Raw genomic sequence first — 26,479 nt, 5'->3', positions numbered from 1 at the left:
GGTATGTGATAATGCATTAAGGGGTTAAGCCTTGCCTCTAGCAAGCCTAAAGCTCTTAAATAAGCTTCTGGCTGCCATGGCAACTGATCGGTACCCTGCAATTTCGTGCAGAGACAAAGGGAGCCTCCTCTCTTTGTCTAACCGCTCAGATGGCACAGTCGGTATTGACCACAGTATTTAAGGGGCTAAACAGCCCGGGATCAGACTTATCGCAGTTCCCAGCCATTCCAGGCAAGTATGGCAGCTTCTGAGTCTGTGCTATTTTGGGGTAGCGCACATCAGATGTAACTGTACGTCGGATGTCACCAAGTGGTTAAACATTAATTTGCAATGTGCTAAATTTGTAAAAAACCTGTAAATAAACCAAATCCCAAAAAGTATTCCATTTATTATTGTTTGAAAAGTGGTTTTAAATACCTAACTATCCACTGTTAAGTCCTGCTGATCCGATCAATCACTTTGCTGACTAGAGCCAGAGCTCGCCTTTTTCTAATATGTGATGTAATACTAAGTTTAGACAAACAAACCATGAAACTCAGCAACACTTAAATTCTATTCTTACCATCTGCTGTGAACGTAAAATACTTTTCATTATTGCTTATGCATTCATACAAGCAGATACAAACAGACTGTATAAATCACATGGTTTATAATGTCCAAACAATAGCCTTACCATTGTGGAAAAATACAATGCTAGAAATATGAAACAACAATGTATAGGTAATCACCGGATGCTGCCAGGTTACACTGTAAACATAGTAATGGCTTTATACAAGTTAAAAGATAAAAAAAACACAAAAATCTTTAAGCCCTTCCTCCTGCAGCCACTTTTGACCTTCCTGACAGAGCAGGATTGTTCGAATCTGAAATGTCTCGCTTTATGTGGTAATAACTTTGGAATGCTTTTACCTATCCAAGCGACTCCGAGATCGTTTTTCTCGTGACACATTGTACTTTAGGTTACTGGTTAAATTTGGTCGATACATTCAGTATTTAATTGTGAAAAACTGCAAAAATTAGCATTTTTATAAATTTAAATGTATCTGCTTGTAAGACAGATAGTAATACCACGCAAAATAGTTGCTAATTAACATTTCCCATATGTCTACTTTAGATTGGCATCGTTTTTTGAACATCTTTTTATTTTTCTAGGACGTTACAAGGCTTAGAGCTTTAGCAGCAATTTCTCACATTTTCAAGAAAATTTCAAAAGGCTATTTTTACAGGGACCAGTTGAGCTGTGAGGTGGCTTTGAGGGGCCCATACAATATAAACCCCCATAAATCACCCCAGTTTAAAAACTGCATCCCCAAAGTATTAAAAACAGCATTTAGAAAGTTTCTTAACCCTTTAGGGCATGCCCCCACATGGCGGTTTTCCTCCGCAACTGTCCGCATCAATGCCGCACAGAATCTGCGTTGCAGATTCTGCGGCGGATCTGCCCAAAATGTGCAGTAAATTGATGCGGACTAGCTGCTGCGGACTGCGGGAAAAGTGCTTCCCTTCTCTCTATTATCAGTGCAGGATAGAGAGAAGGGACAGCACTTTCCCTAGTGAAAGTAAACTAATTTCATACTTACCGGCCGTTGTCTTGGTGACGCGTCCCTCTTTCGGCATCCAGCCCTACCTCCATGGATGACGCGGCAGTCCATGTGACTGCTGCAGCCTGTGATTGGCTGCAGCCGTCACTTAGACTGAAACGTCATCCTGGGAAGCTGGACTGGAGACAGAAGCAGGGAGTTCTCGGTAAGTATGAACTTCTATTTTTTTTACAGGTTGCTGTATATTGTGATCGGTAGTCACTGTCCAGGGTGCAGAAACAGTTACTGCCGATCGCTTAACTCTTTCAGCACCCTGGACAGTGACTATTTACTGACGTCTCCTAGCAACGCTCCCGTAATTCCGGGAGCCCCATTGACTTCCTCAGTCTGGCTGTAGACCTAGAAATACATAGGTCCAGCCAGAATGAAGAAATGTCATGTTAAAAAAGCAAGACGCATCCGCAGCACACATAACATGTGCATGACAGCTGCGGACTTCATTGCGGAATTTAGAATCTCCATTGAAGTCAATGGAGAAATTCTGCCATGAGTCCGCAACCAGTCCGCCACTGCTCCGCAACAGACAGAGCATGCTGCGGACACCAAATTCCGCTCCGCAGCCTATGCTCCGCAGCGGAATTTTACGCATCGTCTAAACGAACACTTCTAAATTTAAGTGGAAGTCAATGGAGAAACGGCTCCGCTGCGGATTAACGCTGCGGAGTGTCCGCAGCGGAATTCAAGTGAAATTCCGCCACGTGTGAACCCAGCCTTAGGCGATTCAGGGGAATTAAAGCAAAGTAGAGGTGAAATTTACAAATTTCATTTTTTTGCAGAAATTAATTTTTAATCCATTTTTTCCTGTAATACCATAGAAGCACAACTCAATATTTATTGCCCAGATTCTGCCGTTTTTATCCCACATGTGGCCGCAGTGTGCTAATGAAATGAAACACAGGCCTCAGAAGCAAAGGAGCCCCTAATGGACTTTGGGGCCATCTTTTATTAATTATATATTAGGCACCATGTCAGGTTTGAAGAAGTCTTGTGGTACCAAAGGAAACACCCCAAATAAGACCCTATTTTGGAAACTACACCCCTCAAGACAGGGGCGTAGATAAAGGCTCATAGGCTCATGGGGCGCCCCCCCGCAAACTTCTCATGGCCGACGGTCCGCAGCTTTCATCTGCATCGCTGGGTCTCCTAAGTGACCGAACAATGCAGCACTAGCAGCCGGGGCGTCACTAAGGACTTAAAATGTCAGGGGAAATAGCCCCAATACATATGTGTCCCCCCCAAAAAAAATTATGTGTGTATATGAGACAGCATATCTATAGCACTACGACCCTATCAACTATAGATAGGATTAGATACAGTGGCTCAGCAGACAGTATCACACATGATAGGATTAGATACAGTGGCCCAGCAGACAGTATCACCCATGATAGGATTAGATACATTGGCTCAGCAGACAGTATCACACATGATAGGATTAGATGCAGTGGCCCAGCAGACAGTATCACACATGATAGGATTAGATGCAGTGGCCCAGCAGACAGTATCACACATGATAGGATTAGATACACAGCTCAGCAGTCAGTATCACACATGATAGGATTAGATGCAGTGGCCCAGCAGTCAGTATCACACATGATAGGATTAGATAGACGGCTCAGCAGTCAGTATCACACATGATAGGATTAGATACATTGGCTCAGCAGACAGTATCACACATGATAGGATTAGATGCAGTGGCCCAGCAGACAGTATCACACATGATAGGATTAGATGCAGTGGCCCAGCAGACAGTATCACACATGATAGGATTAGATGCAGTGGCCCAGCAGTCAGTATCACACATGATAGGATTAGATACACGGCTCAGCAGTCAGTATCACACATGATAGGATTAGATACAGTGGCTCAGCAGACAGTATCACACATGATAGGATTAGATACAGTGGCTCAGCAGACAGTATCACACATGATAGGATTAGATACAGTGGCTCAGCAGACAGTATCACACATGATAGGATTAGATACAGTGGCTCAGCAGACAGTATCACACATGATAGGATTAGATACAGTGGCTCAGCAGACAGTATCACACATGATAGGATTAGATACAGTAGCCCAGCCGACAGTATCACACATGATCGGATGAGATACAGGACTCAGCTCGCTGACATTGCGGCTCCAGCGCTGGACCCAGGAAAGGTAAGAATAATAATTTTGCTTCTTTATGTGTTACTGATTATTTTTGTGCGTTTGTTTTTTTTTACAGGTTCGGTTGTTGGACACTTCGGATTCGAGGACTTCAATGACGCCGTTTTTTCATTCTCAATAAAATGGTTAATGAGGGTTGTTTTTTTATTTCAATAAAATATTTTTTCTATGTGCTTGTATCTTTTTAAACTTTATTATCACCGCCTTAGTAATGGCCGCCGGCTGATAGACAACCTCCATTACTAAGGCGGGGCTTAATGTTAGCCGGTGCAAAGGCCAACACTAACCCCTATTATTACCCCGGTACCCACCGCCACCAGGGGTACTGGGAAGAGCCGGGTACGAACCAGTACCCGTCCATCTGTAGTAACAGGCAGGAACCGGGGCGGCCGCAGGCTGGTAGTATTAGGCTGGGGAAGGCCAAAAACAGTGGCACCTACCACCCTGGTAATGCTGCCTGCTGCCGCTGTGTTGTATCTGGCTGGTTATGAAAATTGGGGGGGACCCGACATCGTTCTTTCCAATTATTTTTTATTTTATTTTTTTTAAATGACGTGGGGTCCCCCACATTTTTCATAACCAGCCAGATACAATAAAGCAGCAGCAGCCTAGCATTACCAGGGTGGGAAGGGCCACTGTTTTTGGCCTTTCCCCTCCTTATAATACAGCCTGCGGCCGCCCCAGTGGCCGACCATCACTACAGATGGTCAAGTACTGGATGGTACCCGGCTCTTCCCTGCACCCCTGGTGGCGGTGGGTATCGGGGTAATAAAGGGGGTTAGTGTTAGCCTCTGCACCAGCTAACACTAAGCCCCGCCTAAGCAATGGAAGCTGTCAATGAGCCGGCGGCCATTACTAAGGCGGTAGTAATATAGTTTAAAAAAACCCACAAAGACATAGACCATTTTATTGCTAATAAAAAAAAAGCCGTCATCGAAGTAGTCCTGGAATCCGACGTAGTCCAACGACCGAACCTGTAAGAAAACACAAAAAAAACGATTAGTAACACGTGTTAGGCTTAGATACAGGGCCCATGTGTGATGTCTGTGGGACCCTGTATCTAAGCCTACCACAACATAGGCTTAGATACAGGGTCAAGCAGACAGTAATCTTATACAGTATAAGATTACTGTGTGCTGGGGCCCTGTATCTAAACCTACAGTGTGGTAGGCTTAGATACAGGGTCCCACAGACAGGCTTAGAAACATGGCCCATGTGTGATCCTACCATGTGATTGGCTTAGATACAGGGTCCCACAGACAGGATCACACATGGGCCATGTATCTAAGCCTACCATGTGATTGGCTTAGATACAGGGCCCAGCAGACAGGATCACACAATCTGTGATCCTGTCTAGTGGGCCCTCTAAGCCTGCTACATCATAGGCTTAAAGGGGTTGTGCAGTCCCTAAACATTGATGGCCTATCCTCAGGATAGGCCATCAATAGCTGATGTGTCGGGGTCCGTCTCCCGGGACCCGCCAATCAGCTGTTTTGAAGGGGCCGCAGCACTCGTACGAGAGCTGCTTCCCCTTCATTTCACTACTCGCTCACACTGTGAATCGCCGACACCGATGCACAGTGTGACCGGAATGAAGGGGAAGCAGCTCTCGTACGAGTGCTGCGGCCCCTTCAAAACAGCTGATTGGCGGGTCCCGGGAGTCGGACCACGCCAGTCAGGGCTACTAATCTTACCTTCCTCTTCAGCCGCGGCTGAAGTTCTGTCCTCTCGATGTTGTGCGCTGCGCACAGCGCTTGACGTCAGGACCTCCGCTGCGATCCGGAACCAGGAAGGTAAGTACAGTCTGTTACTATAGTAACAGGGGCCCGCGGCCCGAGTTACTATAGTAACTTTTTATTGATGTGGTGCGGGGGGCTGTGGTCAATTGCGACCGCTGCGACCCCTATAGCTACGCCAGTGCCTCAAGAAATTCATATAGGTGTGTAGTGAGCATTTTGACCCCACAGGTGTTTCATAGATTTTATTGGAATTGGGCCGTGAAAAAAATAATTTAATTTTCCCCAATAAAAAGCAGAATTTTTTAATTTCCACATAGACTAAAGGAGAAAAAGCACCTCTACATTTGTAAAGCAATTTCACGTGAGTACAACACAGCCCCATATGTGGTCATAAACGGCTGTTTGGACACACGACAGGGCTCAGAAGGGAAGGAGCTCCATTTGGCTTTTGGAGCTCAAATTTAGCAGAAATGGTTAGCGGAGGCTATGTCGCATTTGTAAAGCCCCTCAGGGGACAAAACAGTGCAAACCCCCCAAAAGTGACCCCATTTGGGAAATACACCCCTTAAGGAATTTATTTAGTGAGCATTTTGACTCCAGAGGTTTTTTGCAGAAATTATTGGAAGTAGGCGGTGAAAATCTAAATTTTTTTTTTTCAATAAAATAGAGGTTTAGCCATTTTTTTTTTTATTTCCACAAGAACTAAAAGAGAAAAAGCACCCCAACATTTGTAGAGCAGTTTCTCCCGAGTATAACAATTCCCCATATATGGTCATAAACCGCTTTTTGGACACACGGCAGGGCTCAGAAGGGAAGGAGCGCCATTTGGAGTTCAAATGTAGCTGGAATGGTTTGCGGAGGCCATGTCGCATTTGCAAAGCCCCTGAGGGGACAAAACAGTGGAAACCCCACACAAGTGACCCCACTTAGGAAACTACACCCCTCAAGGAAATTATTTAGGGGTATAGTGAGCATTTAAATAAATGATACAATTAGTAATCCATAGATGTGTGATATACTTTGAAGCACTCCTTTATGCACAGGCCAGGTTTGTCGGGGTAGGTTTCACACTGATAAATGGAGTATTTTCTTCTCCCCCTTTTGTAACACACTTTACACCTTTTTTGGGTCCTTCCTTTTTTACCAGTAGAGGGGATTTAGCTGGGAAAATGTTGCCCTGGTACAATACGTGGACCATCGCTTCTAGAAGTACTGGGGCCCTCTCCTTCCTGGTTCCCAAATACAAAGGTCTTGATAGCCACCTCTTGAAAATTAAGTAATGTCCCTGTCTGGCCTGCACATTGGGATAGCACATAAGAGTTATACAATGCCATCTGTACCATGTGAACAGCCAGCTTTATGTAGCACACCTTTTTTCCCACATGGCACTGTACGGCTTCAGTACTTGATCAGGGAGATCAACCCCGCCCATGTGCTTATTGTAGCCCAAGATGCAATCTGGCTTGGCGGTCATTGTAGTGCAGGGGTGCTGCCGCTAATGTGTATTGTGGTCAACATAAGGATAGCCCTTGTCCTTATACTTGACTAGCAACATGTTCTAGCTGTTTAGTGCAGTGCTTTCTCCCTTTCTTAGTGGTTGCCCAATCAGAGTGTGAGAGAGGCCTCTCTGGTTTTTGCACACTGTGCCGCATGCTCCAGTACTTCTGGTGGAGAGGCAGTTAAATAGTGGGATGCTGGTGTAAGTTATCCAAATAAAAGGTGATAACCAGGACAGGGGGCATTTTGGAGGTTCTATCCTGGTGTCCATCCCTTCATAAACCCTAAACTTGTAGGCATACCCTATATTCCATACTTCGTCCTCTTGCTGGGCAGGTATTAGCGGAATTTTAGTCCCCGCTTAAAATGTACAAAGGACAATGTGCAATGTTCTTTTCGGGGGTGTATGATTGTTCAAATGTGGTGCAAAAACGATCAATGACTGGCCTGATTTTAAAGAGGCGGTCATATGTGGGATCATCATGGGGCGGGCACTGTGAATTATCATTAAAATGCACAAATTTCAGAATTATTTCAAAACGTGTGCGGTAATGGGGTCCTGTATAAAATGTCCGTACTCCAGTATTGACTAATCTCTGGCTTTTTTACTAGGCCCAAATGTAGCACAAGGCCCCAAAATGTCATCATCTCCGCTGCCTCTATGGGGGTCCACTAGCAAATGATGACCTGCGGTTTTAGGTTAAAAATTGCTGGCCATATAAATTTGTCTGGGCCACCATTAAATTAATAAAATCCTCAGAGAAAAAGACCTCAAACCGCAGGTCTCAAACCGGAAACCGCTCCAAAATAAACAGCCGAAAATGCCTCCCATTGATTTCAAAAGGGAGGCGGAGGCGTTTTTTACCGCGAGCAGAAAAACCGGCTAGCGGGAAAAAGGGGCATGCCCTATCTTCGGGAGTTTACGCCTCTGACCTCCCATTGACATCAACGGGAGTCAGAGAAAGCGTATTTGGCCGTTGACGAAAAACACAGTGAAAATCGGCGTGCAGGCAGAGGAAAATCTTTTCCTCCTGCAAAAAACTCAGCCTTAGACTGGCGTATGAAATAGCAGTCTTAGGCCTTATTCACACGAACGTGTGATACGTCCGTGATACGCGCGTGATTTTCTCACCGCTCATACACTGCTGATTAACACACTGCTGTATAAGAAAAGCTATCAATCACTGCGTGGCAGGGAGAATCAGGACTCACAGGCTTTTTCTAGGAGTCCTGGCAGAATTAAAACGGCTTTTTAACTTTTTACATAAAAACATGAATCGAATTACAGAAAATTCTATATCCCCAAGCTTAGCGTCCCCCCTCTTTCTTTTAGTGACATCAGATTGGGTAGCATAGGAGCCTGACAGAGCCACTTTAATTGCCTGTTAGTACTAAAATATTTTGCACAGAAAGTATTTTAAAATATCTAAAGCAGGTGCTGACAAATATTGATTGCAATCTACTGGTTGACTGTTGAGCAGTGACCAGTAGGTACGGCCCCAAAAATAGTCTTTTACAGCGGGAATGCCTTAAGAACCAGTATAAACGTCAAGCTCCTGCATAGGCACAGTACCTGGCTTCTAGTTCAGAAGCCTGCCCTGTTGTGAAAAAAATATTTTGTATTATTGGTGCGGCAGCAGGACCACCGCCACCCAGCCATAAGGGTAAGAACATTTGTGGCAGGTACTATAGAAGGCATCTATGACGGATATACTTATGTGTGCATTTGTGGCTTGAATGTGAGTATCTGAGGCTAGAACGTTCGGAGAATGTGTGGCTTACACAATAAGGGACATTTGTGGAAGGCACACTTGGTACCTTAGTGGCTTATGGCTCATTTACACTTGCCAATACTCGACAGAACGAGCGTTCTTACCGGATTATTGAACCGTGAAAATAAGGCAGCGATCAGCCGACATACGAGTAATCGCTCGTTCGTCGGCTGATCACATGGTTTAATCAGTTTATAAAATCTTCATTGTCAGCATCTTCTTGTGTAAACAGGGAATGTGCTCCTGACAATGATACAAACATAAGGGGACTAAACTGACTGTATTAACACTCATTCGTACCCATACAGTACTCATTCGTACCCATGCATTGGCCTATGTATAAACCAGTCTTTACTCTTAGGAAAATTGGGGCCAATAAAAAGGCAATACAAGAAAAGAGTGCAGCCCACATAACATGCTAGTTTGAATTCCTTTCTCTGGTGTGTTGTAACTTTTTTCCTTTATTAAATGTTGCCGAGTATGCACTCAGGGGAGGGGTGCCAAACCAGAGGAATTGCTCTTGCAGACGTGGTACCATATATGCTGCTGCACAGCGCTGCCCACAGTGCATGTGTCCTGACACCAAGGCTTATTCTGAGGAGTAATGGCTCTTGAGAGCTAGAAACGCATCAGAGGGGACGGACGCTTTATGTAATTTGTCCACATCAAGCTTTCAGTTTTTCCGCTGGCTATTTAAATAAAGGAGATTTATTTTCAAATTCCACAAGGAGTGCTGATCTTTTCCTCCTGAATATTATTCTGATGATGCAGGACCCGGCGCCATGATTAGAAGTGCAAAATTGCGGCGGGCAGAGGGTAGATGGTGACGGGATTCAAGAGAATTGCCAACTCTTCTGGAAGTCCAGGAGGTCTCCCCTATTTCCAGGAGCTTCCCGGACATTTTGGGAGTTGGCAAGCCTGACTTAAAGTGAAACTCTAGGCATCAGTATTATGTGCAAAATGAATGCAGGGGGTGGGAAGAGCAGGAAGATAAGTTGCAGCATCATCTACTAGCTCAAGGGTGCTGAGTTATGTCAGAGAAGGGGGGCTTCCTTTTTTGGTATGTTATATGACCCTAGTACATCTATTTGACTAATTATGAACAATGGCCGGAGTTTCACTGTAAATATCAGAAATGACAGTACCCCCAGATATGAAGATCTGTCACGGTCACCTCTGTTTGGACATAGCAAGCAGCATATGTGTAGTTGCTTTGAGCCAGGAGCGATGCAGTCATGTAACTGACTATGCCACATGACTGTATAGATGGAATGACATATACATTATATTTGTTAATAAAAAGAATACATAAATCATTCTTATGAACACTAGAAAATTGGGCTAATAGTAGAAGTCTTGTTAGGAGTAGAAAATCCAATTGTGAACAGACTGATACACTAAATGGTAATCGCTTTACATGAGATTAGAAAAGTATTATTCGTCCAGAGGACGCATAGAGGACAGTGTCCATGTGTTCACATACAAACACTGACAAAAAAGACGTAGTTACATAATTGATTACATTGAATCTACAAACTTTAAAAAAACAAACAAAAAACATGATGGACATAAATTCAAGTAATTTTCAAGATGAATGGTGGAAAAATAGTTTATAAAAATGGTTTACGTTGGAGAAATATATACCAGGTCATTACTATTTATGTCGTTATTATTCAACAATGTTTTGTTGACTTTTATATGAAAATTAATCAGAGTATGAAAAGCAATGAAAGCATGTATAGATTTTTTTTGGTTTAAGAACTCCCCTCCCCTTGCCCAGTAATAACACTCACAAAGTAAGTCTTAGGGCTCATTCACACGAACGTGAATAACGTCCGTGCGCTGCGCATGGAAATCACGCGCAGCACACGGACCCATTGATTTCAATGGGGCCGTTCACACATGCGTGAGTTTTCACACAGCGAAAGTCCGCTGTGTAAAACTCACTGCATGTCCTATATTTGTACGTTTTCACGCACCTACACGCCCATTGAAGTCAATGGGTGCGTGATTTGCGTATCAATTCGATTGGAAATTTTAAAAAAAGATGTGCTTTGCGAGTGCATGAATAACGAATGCCACTCGCAAAGCACACTGGATCCCCGCAACGGAAAGTTAAATGGAAATCTTAATAATCAATAACGCAGTCGACATTAGCGATGTTTCCGTCACTATTGATATCAATGGTGATGCAAACGGAAGCTAAGGTTTCCGTTCGATTTTCCGTTGTGGGGTTCCATGACGGAAACCTCAGACGGAACGGAAAGCGAACGCTGATGTGAACAGGCCCTTAGATATTAATGAGGATATGTCCTGCGTGTAAGAGAATAACATCAAAGATTACAATAAAATGAAAAAGGAGGGTGGTGTGTCCATGGAATCATTTCCTCAGGTGGGTTCAAAGAACCCCAGTCTGACGCTGAGATACCATATCTGCTTATATGTACAGTGATGAAGGAGCTCAGGGCATGTCATTGCATAGCTAGGCAGATTTACCATGGGCAGGCGCAATGGGGATCTACATACAATTTGTATATTATGGGCTTGACATTGTTTGTACAGATGTATTCCACACATTTTAGAAGTTGGTATTACATGGATTATATGGATGTATTTTATAGGTTATACTATGTACTCTTTTACAGTATTTAAAGCATTGTTTCCACTAAATTGGATGCGGGAAATGATGTCACATGTTATGTGTTATATAAATTGTGCACTGAATCTTTGAAATCATGCTTGATAAAGACCCATGCTGGGTTGAAACGTTGCAAGTGTTACATGCTTGGTGAATAAACCGGCACAGTTTTTGGAAACTTTGAGTGCTGCAGTTCCTTTCTCTTGTATGTAGCCTGGCTGTCCTGTGATGTCTACTAGAAGTGGAAAAAAAGATTGGACAGGTTGGATTTCAACCCATCAGATCCTATTACTCTCCCAAGATAAGGGGCATCGAGTATCTGGCAGCCATTTATCTCCTTCTCTCTGTAGAAATAACATATCTGTTCAACTGGCATGCTTATGCAAACGTTGAGTGTAACACTGGCCCTCTGTGCTCATTGGCCTACTACCTCTCCCAGAAAGCACAGCTGTCAGGCTACCTTTGGTACATGCTGTACGGTTCCTGGATGTCCACACTGCCTACACGTGCACTTCCTTCTGCTGCTGGTGCTGTCGGGTCTGCCCATAGGGCGGGCGCACGCTCACATCCTGCATCATATAGGGCCAGCGAGCGAAATCCTTCGCCAGTCTATATCTGTTAATGACGAGGTATATTAGTCTGCCTCACTGGACAGACCGTGCCTGAGCAATATTGGAACAACCTAGAGTTATCCTGCAAAGGTTCCTGTATGCACCTGATCCTGTCTGCTATTGCGATCAGTTATCAGCCTGTGTTCAGTGGTCCGTTACCAGCCTGTATCCGGTGTGTTATTGCTATCCGCTACCAGCTCGCATCCAGTAATCCGCTACCAGATCACATCCAGTAATCCGCTACCAGCCCGCATCCAGTAATCCGCTACCAGCCCGCATCCAGTAATCCGCTACCAGCCCGCATCCAGTAATCCGCTACCAGCCCGCATCCAGTAATCCGCTACCAGCCCGCATCCAGTAATCCGCTACCAGCCCGCATCCAGTAATCCGCTACCAGCCCGCATCCAGTAATCCGCTACCAGCTCGCATCCAGTAATCCGCTACCAGCTCGCATCCAGTAATCCGCCACCAGCCCGCATCCAGTAATCCGCCACCAGCCCGCATCCAGTAATCCGCCACCAGCCCGCATCCAGTAATCCGCCACCAGCCCGCATCCAGTAATCCGCTACCAGCCCGCATCCAGTAATCCGCTACCAGCCCGCATCCAGTAATCCGCTACCAGCCCGCATCCAGTAATCCGCTACCAGCCGCATCCAGTAATCCGCTACCAGCCCGCATCCAGTAATCCGCTACCAGCCCGCATCCAGTTACCTGCTGTCCAACTGTGTCCAGCTACCTGCTAGTGTCCCGTTATCCGTTGCCAGTCGCTACTCTCACAAGTGGAGTTGCCCAGTGGGTCCACAACCCGCTGGTTGTTAAAGGTAATGTGTCGCTACCTTTTTTTTAGTTAAACAATTAGTGTATGGGTGATTAAACATTGTTCTAATTTTTTTTATTTTTTCACGAGTCAGGAAATATTATAAATTAGATTCTAATTTATAACATTTCCCAGCGCTGGTCACTAGATGGAGCAATTCCCAAAATTGCAGCATTGCATGTGGTAAAGCAACCACATTGCTTTATGCTGCAAAATTTGAGAAAACTCACTCGCTCTAGTGAGCTCTCAGAATCCCCCCTCCTTTATCCTGGCTAGTGCCGGGAGAAACGAGGGGATTTAACGGTCAAACCTCTTACACTGTGTGTCGCCATTTTTTGAGCTAACACACAGTGTAGTAGGTTAACATACAGTAGTAAACACACAGTAAAACACTTACATACACAGAAATAACTTACCTGCTCCAGTCGCCGCCGCTCCCCCCGGTCCGTCCGCTCCGTCTGCTACCGCCGCTCCAAGTGCACAAGTCCAGAAGCCGCGACCGGAAGTAGTAATCTTACTGTCCGCCCGCGACTTCCGGTCCACAAGAAAATGGCGCCGGACGTCGCACAGTTCAATTTGGACTGTGTGGGAGTGGTGCATGCGCCGTTCCCACACAGACGGCGTACAGCATAGTGGATGGAACGGGCCCCGTTCGCATTCACTATGGGACTGTATGTGCCGTATTCCATGTCTGTATGTGTCGTTAATCGACACATACAGAGATGGAAAAAAAAATGGCAGCCCCCATGAAAAAGAAAAAGTTAAAAAAAAAAAAAAAGTAAAACACAAACACACAAATAAATTACATTTTTTTAAATAAAACACTAAAGGCAAATTGATCTAAAAATTTTTTTTTTCGTGACACTGGTCCTTTAAGTGTCCTTACGTAATCATCATGTCTTGGCAAGAAATATAAATATATAGCATGTGAAGTCTGGATTTATATCAGTCTTTTGTTTTTAAAATAAAAATATAGCAGTTATTGGTTTTTGTGACCTAATTATTATAAATACTTGTGAAGAATAAATAAAACATAACAATCTATGGGATTTATAGAATTTTTAATAACGGTTTCTATTAAAGAACTAGAAAAATAGATTATATATAGAAAATATATCATAAAACAGAATATCCAACACAAAAGATCAGTTTTCCACTGTGGATGAATGGATAGATGCCATGGATGTCCGATAGTGGTAAAAGAATTAGATTGTTGGCATAATGCTGGGAATCTTGGCAGCCCACCAATATAATTTCTATAGACAATGTACCAATTGACAATCGAGGCATGATGGGGGAAGTCACCTATTGCTCAATATTACTAAGAAGAGATTTACAGGCTGTTGTAACTAACAAGTTATGAGTGAACAAACCCCCACTGCCTCTGCCAACTGGCAGCCGGGATCTGAAGAGGAGAGAAGTCTCACTGACAGCTGGTGTTGGTGATGCTTTCAGCCATCTATTAACAGCTTACAAGCTGCTGTCACCAGAGACTGATCCATTCTAGTTATATATAAGGAAACTTGTCATTCACTACTTATGAGAGTCTAATCAGGGTTGTAGACACTGGGAGAGATTTATCAAAACCTGTGCAAAGAAAAATTGTCCTCTGCGACCAATAAGATTGCTTCATATATGTTTATTTTTTTCTTTCTTTTAAATTCTGTTTATTTTTTATTCGAACAGCATAATAAAGGTACACAATAAGAACAGGTCCGCAAAAAGAGCTGGGATCTGAGTGGTTGCTATGGACAACTAACGGCTTCACTTTTTCTATGCACTTAGGCCTTGAACTACTTGGATACTATAGTCCCTTACACACGATCCCTTTCTAACTAAAATTTTAAAGCACTAACAAACAATCAGTGATAAAGTGCCGTTCGGCTTTTTCCCTGAAATTAATGTATCGGAGTACGGGCTCAATAGAAAATCTATGAGCCTGTACCCAGATACATCGGCTTTCTGGAAAAAGCTGAACAAAAACAAAGCGGCGGAGCACTCACAAAAGCGCTTCTGCCGCTTCGTTTTAGCGATTGGTGGGGGTCTCAGTGCTCGGACCCCCGCCAATCAAAACTTTAAAATGTCACTATGACACGTTAGAAGTTTGTCGAAAGTTTAGTTACACTAAGTCTTTTCCTCTGTATGTAGGCATTGTCATATTATAATATAGACTTTAAACATCTGGCCACAGTGTTTTTGCAACAAAAAAAAAAAGAGCCACGAAAAATGCATAAAAACGCTGTGTGTGAAACCGGCCTTAACCCGTTAGTGACCGCCAATACGCCTTTTCATGGCGGCCACTAATGGGCTTTATTCTGATGCATAAGCCTTTTTACGGCACTGCATCAGGATAAAGTAAACAGAGCAGGGAGCGTCAAATCTCCCTGCTCTCAGCTGCTCGAACGGGTGAGATCGATCGAGATCAGTATCGATCTCACCCGTTTAACCCCTCATATGCGTTGCTTAATAGCGAGCACCGCATCTGAGTGGTTTTGGAGAGAGGGAGGGAGCTCCCTCTCATCACACCGACACCCGGCGATAAGATCGCTGAGTGTCTGTGTCTCCGATGGCAGCCGGGGGCCTAATAAAGGCTTCCAGGTCTGCTTGTAGCAAATGCCTGCTAGATCATGCCGGAGGCATGACCTAGCAGATGCCTGTCCGTTTAAACTGACAGGCAGTAATACACTTCAATACAGAAGTATTGCAGTGTATTATAAATGCGATCGGAGAATCGCATATTAAAGTCCCCTAGTGCGACTAGTAAAAAAAAGTTTAATAAAGTTAATTTAAAAAAAAATTGAAAAACAATGAAAAATCCACTTTTTCCCCTTACAAAATGCTTTACTATTAAAAAATCAAAATAAAGTAAAAAAGTTACACATATTTGGTCTCACCGCGTCCATAACGACCCCGACTATAAATCGATTGCATTATTTAACCCGCACGGTGAACACCGTAAAAAATGTAATAAAAAACTATGGAAAAATTGCTGTTTTCTATGAATACTGACTTTAAAAAAATGTGATAAAAAGTGATCAAAAAGTCTCAACTACTCCAAAATGGTACCAATAAAAACGACAAGTCATCCCACAAAAAAAAAGCCCTCATACAACCGCATCGGCGAAAAAATAAAACAAATAATTTTGGAAAAAAATTTTTTTACTGTGTAAAAGTAGTAAAACATACAAAAACTATACAAATTTGGTATCGTTGCAATCGTAACAACACGCTGAATAAAGTTATTGTGTTATTTATACTACACGGTAAACGGCGTAGATTTAAGACGCAAAAAAACTTGTCCCACAAAAAACAAGACCTTATACAGCTATGTCGACGATGAGACGATGGAAAAACTTAAAAAATGGCTTGGTCATTAAGGTTTAAAATAGGCTGCTCATTAAGGGGTTAAACAAGCCAATTTAAGAGAAACAAAAAGTATGATCATTTTACACACATTTCTAAAATACTTTTGCATACTTTTGGCAACCCATACATTTTTTTTTCCCCCATGTTTACTGTTCCAAACATGGAGCGAAAGGTGGACCTTAAATAGAACGTTTACAACATTACAACTATAGTACGTACTAGGACCAATTGTGAATTTAGATTTGATCTTAGGCCTAGTTCCGGAAAGCTCCCGAGGTACATGCTAAACGTGTGCACAGGGCTCCATTAGCCTGACGGAGGCTGAAGGAGTGTTCATTTGTCCCCCGCGACCTGGTATACATTACTATACCTTTTTTTTCAAATTTGGAATAAAGTATTAGACTACTCTATTCCATCCTGAGGAATCCCACAAAAAAAACAACAACAACAACTGTATACTGCACAGTATATGTTTTTTGTATGTATGAGGGATGCCACTGTTGGGCATCCATCACAGGTATACAGTATGTTGGGGAGCTTCCTCAGGGCCGTAGTCCTAGAGAAGAGCATCAGATAGCGCTGGGACAGATAGATAGATAGATAGATAGATAGATAGATAGATAGATAGATAGACAGACAGACAGATCTGCAGGGACATTATTAGTTCCAATATGTGCTACCAGTAACTAGCAGACGGGTCATGCTGGGACATGTAGTTCCACTCCACCTGAATAAATACTGTGGTTGATTTATAACAACTCGTATCACTACATAAGTAAACAACTAGTAGAGCGCATTCAATACAGTAGGTACACTTACAAGCAGAAAACCGGACGAGAGCGTTACGCATTGTGTGAAGAGTAGCTATATTTGGGGGACAGCTTCATGACAGCGCATTTGCTCATTCTCACCTGTAGTTGATTTCAGGGGTTTCGGCTGTCCAGTCACGTGACTTACCCCTCCGCTCGCCGGTTTCTGGAAGTGTGTGAGACTCGTCTCCGTGGTAACAGCAGCCAGCGCTGGGTGGGCGGGAAAGAGCGCGGTACGCACAGAATGACGTCCGTAGATAGGTCCAAATAAGGGAAAGGGCGGGATAAATGCATGTGACTGACAGCTATGTTTTTCCAATTGGGGAGTGTGATGAGACGGCGTCGTTGCGTCTTCAGCAGGGGGTAATGTGACTATGACAACGGGAGGGGAGCTGACAGGTTCTGGTGACGGAGAAGTTTGTGGCGCTCGCTGACTGAACAGCCACTGAAAACGTAAATAAAGCAGAAATCATATTCGTGTCATTGGGGAAGGTATCTAAACTGTTCCGCTGTGTTTAGAAACGCTAAAATTCACACCGCGTTCGGCGACACAGTTTCCAATACGTATAGACAGACGCATAGTATTATACAGTTGCCTGACAGTGGTAAATGTAGCCAGGTTGCACTTGGAGTTTTCTGTCACTTTTCTATTTGAAAACCCTGTGGGGGGCGTTTAGTCCAAACGTCAGAAAACTGGCATAAGGTAAATACAATGAGAAATCTCTGGTAGTGGCTGCAACTCACACTCCAGAAAGATGTCTGACCTTCAGAAAATCACGTGACATGCAAAATTAGCGCGACTAGCAAACGCGGGCTACATTTCAGAGGCCATAGGATAAGCTTTCTCTGGCCTCCAAAGCATATGCTTTCCTCACATATGATAAAACTACGTCTGCCTGCAGCCACCACTAGGGGGAGCTTCGTGTCTATGGAGTTATATACGGCTACTACAGAGGCGTAGCTAGGTCCTCCAGCACCCGGGGCAAAGATTCAGTTTGGCGCCCCCCTCCCCCAACCGCTTTCCCGACATCTCCTTCCCCTTCGCCGTGTTTGTTTTCTCTACCAATCGACATGTCATTTATTTTTATGTAACGCGAGCATAAAAACATTTGTACATTTTACAAGCAATATGGTTCTATACACAACACCAGAACCAAGCCCAGTACATATATATACAGCCCCAGCACAAATACAGCTCAATTTAGTGCAACCCCTGCCGTATAGGTGTCTATGGCGTAAAACTACAGCTCCCAGCATGGCCCAAACAATGATAAGGATATGCTGGGAGATGCCGTTTCACAAAAAATAAATCCTATCATAATCATGTCACCCATCATCTCGCTGCAGATCATACAGTGACTACAGTGCTGATTAGAGGCAGAATAAACATTTACATTAGGTGACTCACCGGTGACATCTCAGATTCTAGTTCTTTCTCTCCATCCGGTCCAGACCTCTATGATAACTTCACCCGGTCACAGATCATTTCTGCAGTTTGCCGCTCAGATGTCTTCAGCTTCTCACTTTTCCAATATTTCTGCACCTATAAATAAATATAAAGTTATCTTTATACCACACACTACGCCCCTAAATATAATAGCGCCATACACTGCACCTCTAATTATAATAGAGCCATACACCGTGTCCTACACACACACACACACTCTGCCCCCTGTAGATAGTGCCTGCCATAGAGGCCCCTGTAGATAGTGCCCCCATACAGACCACCCCTGTATAGTGTCCCACAAATAACTCCCCCTATAGTGCTCTACAGATAGCCCACCTCTGTATATAGCCCCCTGTAGATATAGCCCACCCCTGTATATAGTGCTCCACAGATAGCCCACCCCTGTATATAGCCCCCCCCTGTAGATATAGCCCAACCCTTTATGTAGCCCCCCTGTAGATATTGCCCACCCCTGTATATATAGTACTCTACAGATAGCCCAACCATGTATGTAGCCCCCTGTAGATATAGTCCACCCCTGTATATAGTGCTCCACATATAGTCCACCCCTGTATATAGTGTTTCACAGATAGCCCACCCCTGTATATAGCCCCCTTGTACATATAGTCCACCCCTGTATATAGTGCTCCACTAGATAGTCCACCCCTGTATATAGTGCTCCACAGATAGCCCACCCAGGGGTGGACTATATGTACAAGGGGGCTATATACAGGGGTGGGCTTTCTGTGGAGCACTATAGGGGGAGCTATTTGTGGGATACTATATACAGGGGTGGGCTATATCTACAGGGGGACTATATACAGGGGTGGGCTATATCTACAGGGGGACCATATCTACAGGGGTGGGCTATATCTACAGGGGGACCATATCTACAGGGGTGGGCTATATCTACAGGGGTGGGCTATATCTACAGGGGTGGGCTATATCTACAGGGGGCTATATACTATATAGCCCCCCCTGTAGCTATAGCCCACCCCTGTATATGGTGCTCCATAGATAGCCCATCCCAGTATATAGCCCCCCTGTAGATATAGTCCCCCTGTATATAGCCCACCCCCTGTAGATATAGTCCACCTGTATATAGCCCACCCACTGTAGATATGGTCCCCCTGTAGATAGCCCACCCCAGTATATAGCCCCTTGTAGATATAGTCCCCCTGTATATAGCCCAACCCCTGTAGATATAGTCCCCCTGTATATAGCCCACCCCCTGTAGATATAGTCCACCTGTATAGCCCACCCCCTGTAGATATAGTCCCCCTGTATATAGCCCACCCCCTGTAGATATAGTACCCCTGTATATAGCCCAGCCCTGTAGATATAGTCCCCCTGTATATAGCCCACCCCTTGTAGATATAGCCCCCTGTAGATATAGTCCCCCTGTATATAGCCCACCCCTGTAGATATAGTCCCCCTGTAGATATAGTCCCCCTGTATATAGCCCCCCTGTAGATATATTCCCCCTGTATATAGCCCACCCCTGTAGATATAGTCCCCCTGTATATAGTCCCCCTGTATATAGCCCCCCTGTAGATATAGTCCCCCTGTATATAGCCCACCCCTGTAGATATAGCCCCCTGTAGATATAGTCCCCCTGTATATAGCCCACCTCTATAGATATAGTCCCCCTGTATATAGCCCCCCTGTAGATATAGTCCCCCTGTATATAGCCCACCCCTGTAGATATAGTCCCCCTGTATATAGCCCACCCCTGTAGATATAGTCCCCCTGTATATAGCCCACCCCTGTAGATATAGTCCCCCTGTATATAGCCCACCCCCTGTAGATATAGTCCACCTATATACAGCCCACCCCCTGTAGATATAGTCCCCCTGTATATAGCCCACCCCCTGTAGATATAGTACCCCTGTATATAGCCCAGCCCTGTAGATATAGTCCCCCTGTATATAGCCCACCCCTTGTAGATATAGCCCCCTGTAGATATAGTCCCCCTGTATATAGCCCACCCCTGTAGATATAGTCCCCCTGTAGATATAGTCCCCCTGTATATAGCCCCCCTGTAGATATATTCCCCCTGTATATAGCCCACCCCTGTAGATATAGTCCCCCTGTATATAGCCCCCCTGTAGATATAGTCCCCCTGTATATAGCCCACCCCTGTAGATATAGCCCCCTGTAGATATAGTCCCCCTGTATATAGCCCACCTCTATAGATATAGTCCCCCTGTATATAGCCCCCCTGTAGATATAGTCCCCCTGTATATAGCCCACCCCTGTAGATATAGTCCCGCTGTATATAGCCCACCCCTGTAGATATAGTCCCCCTGTATATAGCCCACCCCTGTAGATATAGTCCCCCTGTATATAGCCCACCCCCTGTAGATATAGTCCACCTATATACAGCCCACCCCCTGTAGATATAGTCCCCCTGTATATAGCCCACCCCCTGTAGATATAGTACCCCTGTATATAGCCCAGCCCTGTAGATATAGTCCCCCTGTATATAGCCCACCCCTTGTAGATATAGCCCCCTGTAGATATAGTCCCCCTGTATATAGCCCACCCCTGTAGATATAGTCCCCCTGTAGATATAGTCCCCCTGTATATAGCCCCCCTGTAGATATATTCCCCCTGTATATAGCCCACCCCTGTAGATATAGTCCCCCTGTATATAGTCCCCCTGTATATAGTCCCCCTGTATATAGCCCCCCTGTAGATATAGTCCCCCTGTATATAGCCCACCCCTGTAGATATAGCCCCCTGTAGATATAGTCCCCCTGTATATAGCCCACCTCTATAGATATAGTCCCCCTGTATATAGCCCCCCTGTAGATATAGTCCCCCTGTATATAGCCCACCCCTGTAGATATAGTCCCCCTGTATATAGCCCACCCCTGTAGATATAGTCCCCCTGTATATAGCCCACCCCTGTAGATATAGTCCCCCTGTATATAGCCCACCCCTGTAGATATAGTCCCCCTGTATATAGCCCACCCCTGTAGATATAGTCCCCCTGTATATAGCCCTCCCCCGCAGATACAGCCACACACTTCTATTACAATTAAAAAAAAATAAAAAAAAATTCAAACTCACCTTATTCCCGCTCCCATGCCGTTCGGCAGCCATGGAGACCTGCTCTCTTCTGCGCAGGTCTCCAGGGGGTTGAACACAGCGTCTATGAAAGGCACTGATTGGCTGGGCAGGATGACTTTCCCTGCCAGTCAGTCAGCGCCTTTCATCGATGGAAGCGTCACTGGTACAAAAGGTACCAGTCGCTTCATTCGTGGAGAGGCGCTGAATGGCCGGGCACGGAACGTTCCCGGTCATTCATTGCTTCTAATTGTACCTGTGTCCTTGTGACACAGGTACAATTATAGTGCAGGAGGAGGGGGCGCTGGCGCCCCCCTCTGAACTGCGCCCGGGGCAAGTGCCCCGCCTGCCCCCCCCCTAGCTACGCCCCTGGCTACTATTGAACTCGAGATGCTGTAAAAACTACTATGTAGTGAGCTCCCCCTAGTGATGGATGAAGGTAAATGCTGAGACTGGGCAGAAGGATTTCAGCGCTGGCCCCTTCCACCAGCCTGGACTGACCATCTTGCTTGACTGGGCAGATTCCTGGTAAGTCGCTCCTTTTTGCCACATAGTGGTCCATATTCCTGGTCCACAAACGGGTCTGCGGACCTTCTGTGTCGAGCTCAACGCGGTCCATATAGAAGTGTTGATTTGCACCATAATTTGTGGCGTCAGTTATGATAAATCTGTCGTTACGGTGGAGGCTCCTTCCCCTTTGGCTAAGCCTTGCCCCTTTTTTTCGCCACTTTTGTAGAGTGGTAAGAAAAGTAAAAAGTCGGAAATTTTAGCGCAACGATGATGTGCACCAATTGGGTGCCTTTTTTACGCCAACTGGCATAAATCTGTTGATATATTTCCCCCAGTGAGTCGGAGAACTAACAGACTCAGTAAGGAAGAGCTTGTCCACCAGATAGGACCTATATACAGTGAAGGAAATAAGTATTTGATCCCTTGCTGATTTTGTAAGTTTGCCCACTGTCAAAGACATGAACAGTCTAGAATTTTTAGGCTAGGTTAATTTTACCAGTGAGAGATAGATTATATTAAAAAAAATAAAAAAAATCACATTGTCAAAATTATATATATTTATTTGCATTGTGCATAGAGAAATAAGTATTTGATCCCTTTGGCAAACAAGACTTAATACTTGGTGGCAAAACCCTTGTTGGCAAGCACAGCAGTCAGACGTTTTTTGTAGTTGATGATGAGGTTTGCACACATGTTAGATGGAATTTTGGCCCACTCCTCTTTGCAGATCTGTAAATCATTAAGATTTCGAGGCTGTCGCTTGGCAACTCGGATCCTCAGCTCCCTCCATAAGTTTTCGATGGGATTAAGGTCTGGAGACTGGCTAGGCCACTCCATGACCTTAATGTGCTTCTTTTTGAGCCACTCCTTTGTTGCCTTGGCTGTATGTTTCGGGTAATTGTCGTGCTGGAAGACCCAGCCACGAGCCATTTTTAATGTCCTGGTGGAGGGAAGGAGGTTGTCACTCAGGATTTGACGGTACATGGCTCCATCCATTCTCCCATTGATGCGGTGAAGTAGTCCTGTGCCCTTAGCAGAGAAACACCCCCAAAACATAATGTTTCCACCTCCATGCTTGACAGTGGGGACGGTGTTGTTTGGGTCATAGGCAGCATTTCTCTTCCTCCAAAAACGGCGAGTTGAGTTAAAGGAACAGTGTCATCACAAATATTTTATTTATATGTTAAAGATGTTAGTGCCTTAATATAAACGTTTATTTTCATTTGTGTGTTTGTGTTTTACTGTTTCTTTTTTTCACACTTTTTTTTCCCTATGGGGGCTGCCATTTTTTGTTCCATTTCTGTGTGTGTCGATTAACGACACACACAGACATGGAACACGGCAGCCACAGTCCCATAGGGACTGCGAACGGCTCCCGTCCCATTGACTGCCGTGTACGGCGTCTGTGTGGGAACTGCGCATGCGCCGCTCCCACACAGTCCTATTCGAAATTGGCGCCGTCCGGCGCCATTTTCCTGTGGACCGGAAGTCGCGGCCGGACAGTGATATTACTACTTCCGGTCGCGGCTTCCGGACAAGTGCACATGGGACAGCGGCAGCAAAGGGAGCGGACGGGCCGCGGCGGCAGGAGCAGGTAAGCGATTTCAATGTATGTTAGTGTTTGTGTGTGTTTACTACTGCATGTAAACCTACTACACTGTGAGTTACCTCAAAAAATGGCGACACACAGTGTAGCAGGTTAAACCTTTCAAACCCCTCGTTTATCCCGGCACTAGCCAGGATAAAGGAGGGGGGGATGCTGAGCGCTCACTAGAGCGATAGCTTTTAACCCAATGTTGCAATGCTGCAATTTTGGGAACTAGCTCCAAACAGCTCCATCTAGTGACCAAAAATGGGTAGTATTATAAATTTTGAAAAATTTGAAAAAATTTATAATATTTCCTGACTCGCGAAAAAAATAAAAAAAATTTGAACAATGTTTAATCACCCACACACTAAATGTTTAAATTTAAAAAAAAAAACATGTTTTTGGGGCGACACCATGCCTTTAATGCCAAAGAGCTAAATTTTAGTCTCATCTGACCACAGCACCTTCTCCCAATCACTCTCAGAATCATCCAGATGTTCATTTGCAAACTTCAGACGGGCCTGTACATGTTCCTTCTTGAGCAGGGGGACCTTGCGGGCACTGCAGGATTTTAATCCATTACGGCGTAATGTGTTACCAATGGTTTTCTTGGTGACTGTGGTCCCAGCTGCCTTGAGATCATTAACAAGCTCCCCCCGTGTAGTTGTCGGCTGAGCTCTCACCTTCCTCAGGATCAAGGATACCCCACGAGGTGAGATTTTGCATGGAGCCCCAGATCGATGTCGATTGACAGTCATTTTGTATGTCTTCCATTTTCTTACTATTGCACCAACAGTTGTCTCCTTCTCACCCAGCGTCTTACTTATGGTTTTGTAGCCCATTCCAGCCTTGTGCAGGTCTATGATCTTGTCCCTGACATCCTTAGAAAGCTCTTTGGTCTTGCCCATGTTGTAGAGGTTAGAGTCAGACTGATTAATTGAGTCTGTGGACAGGAGTCTTTTATACAGGTGACCATGTAAGACAGCTGTCTTTAATGCAGGCATCAAGTTGATTTGGAGCGTGTAACTGGTCTGGAGGAGGCTGAACTCTTAATGGTTGGTAGGGGATCAAATACTTATTTCTCTGTGCACAATGCAAATTTATACATATAATTTTGACAATGTGATTTTCTTTATTTTTTTTTTATATAATCTATCTCTCACTGGTAAAATTAACCTAGCCTAAAAATTCTAGACTGTTCATGACTTTGACAGTGGGCAAACTTACAAAATCAGCAAGGGATCAAATACTTATTTCCTCCACTGTAGGTGCTGACTTATGAAGATATCCGTCCCTACATATGTAATGTCACCCTAGGGCTGGGTAATTATGACCTAAATCAAAATCACGATTATTTGAACATGTAACCTCGATTACGATTAACAAACCATTTTTAAAGCCACACCCCTTTTTCATGCCACAACCCCTGTTTGCATGTTACGCCTTTGAACTAATATTGATCCACTGAGCCTGCTGTATACTACTGTATATAATATACCCCATGACACTCCCCCCCCACAGCATAATTTCCCCATAGCTGCCCCCACACAGTATAATGTCCCTATAGATAGTTGAAGATAAAGTCCAGCACTCGATCCAATAAAATAAAAAAACTTTAATCCATAACGTTAAAAAACAGAATAAAACTTCCCCAGGAAGAACGCTTACGCGTTTCGAACCAAACTACTTAGTCATAGCTGATTTGCTAAAGCTCCCGGTTCGAAATTTAAACAGCTTGGAAAACCACCCACGTGAGGACACTCAAGGAATTAACTCTACATGTGCCAGGCAAGACTCACAGAAGGGTCATTATAGAAACAGATAAATACACTATAGTGTATACAGTTAAACAATGTTTGCTAGTCCAATATTACATTTTTACAATTGGAGTACAAAAAAACGTGCATTTGGTACCTTTCTATAAACATATAGTAAATGTAATGTTACTTAGATTCTTAGAAATTTCCGGAGTTATAAGATCAACGTGCAAGTTAATTCCTTCATTGCTTGTTGGTAGCCTTGGTGGTTAAAGAGAACCTTTCACCTCCCTATACATGTGCAGCTGAGTGCAGCTTGTAATGGGGAGGGCTGCACAAACCCTCCTCCGTTATTTAGATATCGGTGCCATTATATAACCCCCTGAACTGCAAGAGCTGGAGGGAGGAGAGCGTGCGCACGCTCTCACTCTTCAGCTCTCGGCAGACAAGACTGATCTCTCGCGAGAGATCACACAGTCTTGTACTTGTCTGGCGAGGGGGCGTGTAATGGCAAGGGGGCGCGCTCTCCTCTCTCCAGCTCTTGCACTGTCTCTAGCAGTGACATGCCCTCTTGACAGTTCGGTAGACAAGTACAAGACTGTGTGATCTCTCGCGAGAGATCAGTCTTGTCCTTGTCTGCCGAGAGCTGAAGAGTGAGAGCGTGCGTACTCTCCTCTCTCCAGCTCTTACACTGTTCATAGCAGTGACACGTCCTTGTCTACCAAGAGCTGCAGTCTGCCGTTGTCCTTGTCTGCCGAGAGCTAAAGTGTGAGAGCGTGCGCACGCACACGCTCTCCAGCTCTTGCTGTGACACTGTCCGTAGCTGATTAGACAGTGTCACAACCATGTTACACTCCCCCTTGCCATTACACGCCCCATTGACTGTTCAGGGGGTTATTTAAATATCGGGCGCCAAATATAACGGCACTGATATCTAAATAACGGAGGAGGGTAGAAAACAAATGTAAAGTTCCCCAGGTTTGTTCAGCCCTCCCCATTACATGCTGCACTCGGCTGCACATGTATGGGCAGGTGAAAGGTTCCCTTTAAGCGCTGTTTCGGTGCTTGAAAATATCGCTAAGAAATTAA

The 26,479-nt window shown here is 44.6% G+C and overlaps 1 protein-coding gene across 5 annotated transcripts in view; it reads right to left on the bottom strand.

Annotated features, from left to right (window-relative positions):
* MAK (male germ cell associated kinase) overlaps window positions 1-17,446 on the bottom strand; it is a 63,650-nt gene extending 46,204 nt beyond the window's left edge. For all 5 annotated transcript variants that reach the window (XM_075826641.1, XM_075826640.1, XM_075826642.1 and 2 more), the window contains exon 1: window positions 17,119-17,446. The gene's annotated coding sequence lies outside the window, so the exon portion shown is untranslated. The remainder of the gene's footprint in view (window positions 1-17,118) is intronic.
* Between the last annotated feature and the right edge of the window lie 9,033 nt (window positions 17,447-26,479).

This window comes from Rhinoderma darwinii, chromosome 5, assembly GCF_050947455.1.
Source record: "Rhinoderma darwinii isolate aRhiDar2 chromosome 5, aRhiDar2.hap1, whole genome shotgun sequence".
In the NCBI taxonomy this organism is placed as follows: domain Eukaryota; kingdom Metazoa; phylum Chordata; class Amphibia; order Anura; family Rhinodermatidae; genus Rhinoderma; species Rhinoderma darwinii.
The sequence above is the reverse complement of the archived record's forward strand: the minus strand, read 5'-3'. Positions and strand labels throughout refer to the sequence as shown.